Raw genomic sequence first — 6,265 nt, 5'->3', positions numbered from 1 at the left:
TGGCAATGGGAATACTGCTTTCTATAGAAAGTGATAGGAAGAAGTGAAAAGAGAGGGAGCAAAGTTTTGGTTGACTTTAGGAGGGAAGAAACTCCCAAAACCCATTTTTCCTTAGAGCATAAATCATCTCCCACCCACAATCTGCTTAGTTACCGCCCCCCTTTATTCCAGAACTCCCATCTAATTTAGACTTGATGGATTTTGTGGAAGTCTCCTCTCATCAGGATGGTTTCTCTGATTTACAATTCTAGCTGTTGCAGGCTTTGCTCCAAGATTCCCAGAGAGACAAGACTGCATATATCAGAAAAAGGAGGGTGTGTCTCAATGAAATCTTTGCTCCTTCTACACTCCGTTATAAGAAAAGACTGTGTAGTCAAATATGAACTCTCCAAGATTATTTCTTTGCTGCTTTTTTGGCATGGATCAATTAGCAGCTACCACGATGCCCGAATGTATATTTATCTTACAATTCTAAGTTTTGGGTTTTAGTAAACATTTTTTTTCTAGATGAGTGTTAAAATAACATGTAACAGAGAATAGTACAGAATAGTCATTGAGCCACAAAATTCAGCATAAATGAAATACGGTTCACAATTCTCCTCCATCCTTTAGACAGATACACACAGCAGTGGCATAGGGAAATTGTTTTCTTAGATATAATGCTGTGGTCAAAAAACATCTCACCCAGCCGGCATGGCTTGGTGGTTGAGCATCGACCTATGAACCAAGAGGTCAGGGTTCGATTCCTGGTCAGGGCACATGCCTGGGTTGTGGGTTCAATCCCCAGTGGGGCATGTGCACGAGGCAGCCAATCAATGATTCATCATTGATGTTTCTTTTTTCTTTTTTAAAAATATATTCCATTGATTTTTTTTATAGAGAGGAAGGGAGAGGGATAGAGAGTTATTAACATCGACGAGAGAGAAACATTGATCAGCTGCCTCCTGCACACCCCCCACTGGGGATGTGACCACAACCAAGGTACATGCCCTTGACCAGAATCGAACCTGGGACCCTTCAGTCCTCAGGCCGACACTCTATCCACTGAGCCAAACCGGCCAGGGCTCATCATTGATGTTTCTATCTCGCTCTCCCTCTCCCTTCCTCTCTAAAGTCAATAAACATATATATTTAAAAAAAAAAACACATCTCAACATCTCATCACAAGCAACACCTCATTGCCTTTGTTGATGAAACTGAAATTGAGCTGTAGGATAAAGATTTCCGTCTCTGTTGTAAGGCTAAACCTGCTGCACACTCTTCTTCACCGAGAAGACTATCAATAGAGCTGCCTTAAGCTTCCTTCTGTTCCCTTAGATGTAATTAGACACACGAGTGGAGGAGCCTAACATTGAGCTTTAATGCATCAGAGGCAACTTTAAAACCAGCTTCTCCTTCCTTTCCTCCAAGGGCTAGTTTCAGTGTTCTCTATTATGGGGTAGAAATTCGGCTCATGAGCAAGTTAAATTCACTTGCAAAAACATAAAGCTGCATTTTTGCATTTCTCTCTTGTGACTTTAAATTTCAGACCTTTGTACTTAGTAAGGAAGAGAGGCCACAGAAGAAAAGAAAGGGAAATACGGTTAATGTTTTTTGAAAATCAAGTAATCACAATAAGCTAATAACAACACTATGATCATCAGCACTTTATACTCAGAGATTAAGTAACTTGCTGGAGGTCCCACCGCTAATAGGAGGTAAAGTCTGCCTGCAAACGACGGAAGATGAGCAGCAGGCTGCCTACTCAGGACCCCAAACTGTCCTGCTTCTGGAGGAGAAAAAGGAAATGGACAGAGTCAAGGGAAATTTAAAAATATAAGGAGAACTCACATTTTTGGAAATAGAGAGAAAGAACGTAGAGATGAAGGAAAAAATGGGAAGGGCCATGGAGAACTAATGAATGAGGTTCCCAAGAGGCAGGAAAGGAAAGAAATAGAAGCTGGTGAGAAGCCAAGGCACCTCTTCCCCTGGGACAGAAAAACAGAAAACATGTGTGAAGACAAAGTGCTTGGAATGATGAGAGATCATCATGTAAGGGCCTTTTTTGGTTTGTTTGATAATCCTTATACAAGGATATGTTATATTTCCCATTGATCTTTAGAAAGAGTGGAAGAGAGAGGGGGAGATACAGAGAGAGAAACATCAATGTGAGAGACACATTGATTGGTTGCCTCCTGCACCCTCCCCGAGAATGGCCAGGGAACCTGCAATCAAGGTACGTGCCCTTGACTGGAATTGAACCCGGGACCCTTCAGTCCGTGGGTGGATGCTCCCAGTGCTTGGCAAACTCATTAGTCAACAGAGCCAAACTTACAACAGTACAACGATTGAAATTTCTTTTGAGAGCCAAATTTTTTAAACTTAAACTATATAGGTAGGTACATTGTTATTAACTTCATTAGGGTACTCCTAAGGCTTAGGAAGAGCCACACTCAAGGGGCCAAAGAGCCGCATGTGGCTTGCGAGCCGCAGTTTGCCGGCCACTGCTCTATCCACTGAGCCAAACTAGGTAGGGCATGTAAGAGCCTTTCTTAAAAGGCTTCCACTTTTGTAATAAGAAGGGAACGTGCACTTTCTGAGAGGGAGCTAAAGGGTGACAGAGCTGGAACAAAAATATGTGGATGGGGGATGGGCGGGGGGAATAAAGTCCTATGTGACATGTTTGTGAAAAGCTGCATTTTTGTGGGTATATATTGCTATTTTTTAAAAGTCTGACATCTTAGTAATTTACTTTTTTTCTGCAAAAAGCTTTATTGTTCCATTTGGTCCAGTGCATGGGAGAGGGCTTCAGGGTGGTTAAAGGAATGGCTGGGGTTTTGGGGAGAGGCTCAGGCACAAGGCAGACCCCAGGGGAGGCAGAGGGGCCCCTCACAGGCCTCCGGGCTCCCCAGGCCCCTAGTGGTGCTGGAGGCCGAGCCTTTCCTGGAGCCACTCGCCCGCCCGGCCCGGGCTGCAGCTGCGGAGGGAGCCAGGTGGGGCCCGTCTTCTGGATGCGCTTCCCCTCCTCACCCGGAAGCGGCTCTGCAGGACTTTAGAGCTGAGCGTCTGCGGGGGCAGAACCAGGGCCTGCAGGTCCACTGGGGCCTGGTCAGGTTCCTCCCCGAGGCCGGGCGGCCTCCCTGGCCCCCGAGTTCTGCCCCCTCATCTGGGGAGGCCTCAGCGCGTCCTGGGGGAGAGTGCGGCCCCCGCGCTGGGTTTGCAACTGTAAGAGACACTAGGAGCCCTTCTCCGCCATCCCGCCCAGAGAGAGGTAGGTGTGGGCTCCCGCAGAGGCAGGTTGGCCAGGCCTCCCCCTCAGTGGAATAATTCTGACGAATTTGGGAGCTCATGGTTGTTCGGCAATAAATAAAATTAAGTCGAGTTAAGGAGTTAAGGTAGAAAAGAAATCGGTGTGTTGGCTGGTCTTGGAGGTGGTTCTGAAGGTGGAGAAGAGTCTGTTCTGTCCAAACAGGTTGAAGCAAGAGACAGATCCAGGACTGACCAGGGCACTCAGTAATTTACATGTTTAGATTAAGTTAAATGATGGGGTTATTATTAAGTGTGTATGCAAAGGTAAAAATGTGCCAAGTGAGACCTGAGGTGTGCTGTATTGGTTTCCTAACACTTTGATTTTAAAAAAGGAATGTTAATAACTTTCTTATATTGAATACATATTGAGATTATAGTATGTCTGTTGGAGTCAATAAAATATATTGTGAAAATTTTAAAAAATGATACGCAGTCTGTAGTTTTCGACACATCCCAGCCTGTATGAGTTTAAGCAGCCATATTAGGGAGCTAGACAGCTTCTGTTGAAAAACAAATTTTATTTTAGTGAAAAGAATTTCTAAACAAAGGAAATATGACAGTATCCAAATCGATACTGGAAGTTGTAAATCAGAATCTCTGTCTCTACACAAGGAAACTAAAGAGGACAAGTCAGAAATGTTTTCTTTAAACAAGAACATCTCACTCTCATTATAAAGATTTCAGCCTCAAATCTCTTTCCCCAATCCCAAGTAAAAGTCTTCAAATGATTTCTTTAAAATTATAAGAAAAGTCCTGGCTGGTGTGGCTCGGTTGGTTGGGCATTGTCTCGAGTGCCGAAGGGTTGCCAGTTGATTCCTGGTCAGGGCACATGCCAGGCTTTCAGGCTTAATCCCTGGTGGGGGATCAGCAGGAGGCAGCTGATAGATGTTTAGCTCTCACCTCGATGTTTCTCTCTCTCTCCTTCTCCTCCCCGCCCCTCTCTAAAATCAATAAAATATCTTTAAAAAATAAAAATAATAAAATTAGTCAAGAAAAAGGTTTATTTGAAGCTGAATGAGTTAGAGGAAAATGTTTGAATTGACATAACATCACCTCAACATTCTACTTACAGGGACAGTTCAGAATTTTTAACTGAGGCTTAAAATATTTGGCACAAAATAACTACATGTTCATGCATGAATGCTTGTTGCACTTTGTCTTCTAAGGCTGCATTTAAAAACATATCTGAAGTGATGTTTTATTTAAAAATTCTCACTATGTATTATCTTTATCTTATATTAGTGTCCATCTTACTATTTTATAATAGTAATTTTTTGTATTCATTTAATCCTCCAATAGTTCATCAGAATGTGATTAATATTTATATATGCATTCATTTACATTTTTACTTATTTTTTACATTTAAAATCTATTATATTTTTAGTTCCATTTCAGTCTTAAATATACTCTGAATACTGAATACTTTTAAAATGAAATACAGGTTTTGGCATAGTATTTCAAAATTATAATTAATTTATAATTACTGAAATGCTAGTTTATCATTTTACTGCAGTAATGTAATCAGAGCAGTTGGAGAGACTAGCACTAAAACGACTGATTGTGATTTTCTGTCTCTGCTTGAAGTTGATTAAAGACCAAGGGATCTAATAAACTGAGGGCAGAGGGAGGGGCATTGAGGCTGGGATCTAGTTAAACATGCTATCACCCTCAGCTGGTGAATCAGCCAAGAGCCAGATGGAGGAATGAGGAACACGTTGAAAACTTGATGTGAAAAGTGGTTTGTGACAGAGAATTAAATGCTTAAAAAATGATGGCGGAGGTTGAAGGAATGTATATTAATCAGGGTCTCTATGAAAGGCTCCTAGAATAAAATACCTAAACTGGCCTGTAGGTGAAGCAATCGTCCTCTCATGATCAGGAAGCTGATGGACCAGGATGGGCCCCTAGAACTGGGGACATCAGGGCAACCTGCTATAGCTGCAGCCTAGGATCAGCAAGTGCCTGTCCCTACTGATCAACTGCCTCATGACTGCCCCGTGACTGGATAAGACACAGGAGAGTGGCCGGAGGCTGGAAAAAGGGGCATCCCTGGGTCTGTTCTGTCCAAATACTGTTGAAGCAGGAGACAGATCTGGTGCTGGAACAGGGATTCCAGTTGCCACAACCACTACCAATTGCTTTCAACACCCACAAAGAAAGTGACTGGACATGACTAAGCCATTGCAGCAACACCTATGCCTTCATGTCTCTGAAGCACAGGATCACGGCCTCTAGCTCACTTCTGCTTCATAATCTTACATGAATGGGTCAAAGAGGCAGAACCAAAATCACATCCAGAACTCGGCTGTGAGTATGGGAAATCTTATTTTTAGTTTTGAACTGTCTATAATTCAAGAAGACACAACTAGCAAGAAACACAGTAGAGCAAACCAGTCATAATCACTAAACTGGATGATAAAACCTCACCATAATGAGTTCATGTTAAATATGGATTGGCATGACATAGTGGGAAGTTACAAAGAGAGACCTGTGACCACTTATATACAGTATCTAAAGTAATCAGACTCTAAAAACAGAAAGTAGAATGGTAGTTGCCATGGTGGAGGGGCGGAGACAGTGGAGAGCTGTTCAGTGGTATAGAGTTTCAGTCCTGCAAGATCAGTTCTGGAGACTTGCTGTACTGCACTGTGCTTCTAATTAATACTGTAATACACACTTAAAAATTGTTAAGAGAGTATAATTTATGTTTTGTGTTCTTACCACAATAAAACACAACAAACATTTTCAAAAAGGAAAAAGATTTATATAGTTCAAGAACTTTGCAGTTTCCTCCAAATTTGGGCATTGATGGTCATTACTTGATATGATGTAAGCCAGTTTTCCTCAACTAAAATTCATATGTCAAATGTATTAGATTTATCTTGTGATCATTTGTTAACCAGGGAACTTATATGCATATATGCATAGCCCATGGACACAGACAGTAAGTAGTGTGGTGAAGGACTGGGAGGGCGGG

General features: G+C 42.2%; 1 long non-coding RNA gene across 1 annotated transcript; it reads right to left on the bottom strand.

Annotated features, from left to right (window-relative positions):
- Positions 1 to 3,388: 3,388 nt before the first annotated feature.
- LOC107184529 lies at positions 3,389 to 5,379 on the bottom strand. The gene is made up of 3 exons (XR_001515373.1): positions 5,280 to 5,379; positions 4,696 to 4,703; positions 3,389 to 3,403 (listed from the first exon to the last, which is right to left on the bottom strand). It is a non-coding gene; the product is annotated as an uncharacterized LOC107184529 (long non-coding RNA).
- Positions 5,380 to 6,265: the final 886 nt, after the last annotated feature.

Source organism: Myotis davidii, unplaced genomic scaffold (genome assembly GCF_000327345.1).
Source record: "Myotis davidii unplaced genomic scaffold, ASM32734v1 scaffold362, whole genome shotgun sequence".
Taxonomy (NCBI): Eukaryota; Metazoa; Chordata; class Mammalia; order Chiroptera; family Vespertilionidae; genus Myotis; species Myotis davidii.
Note: the sequence above shows the minus strand (reverse complement) of the source record. Positions and strands in the feature narration are given on the sequence as shown.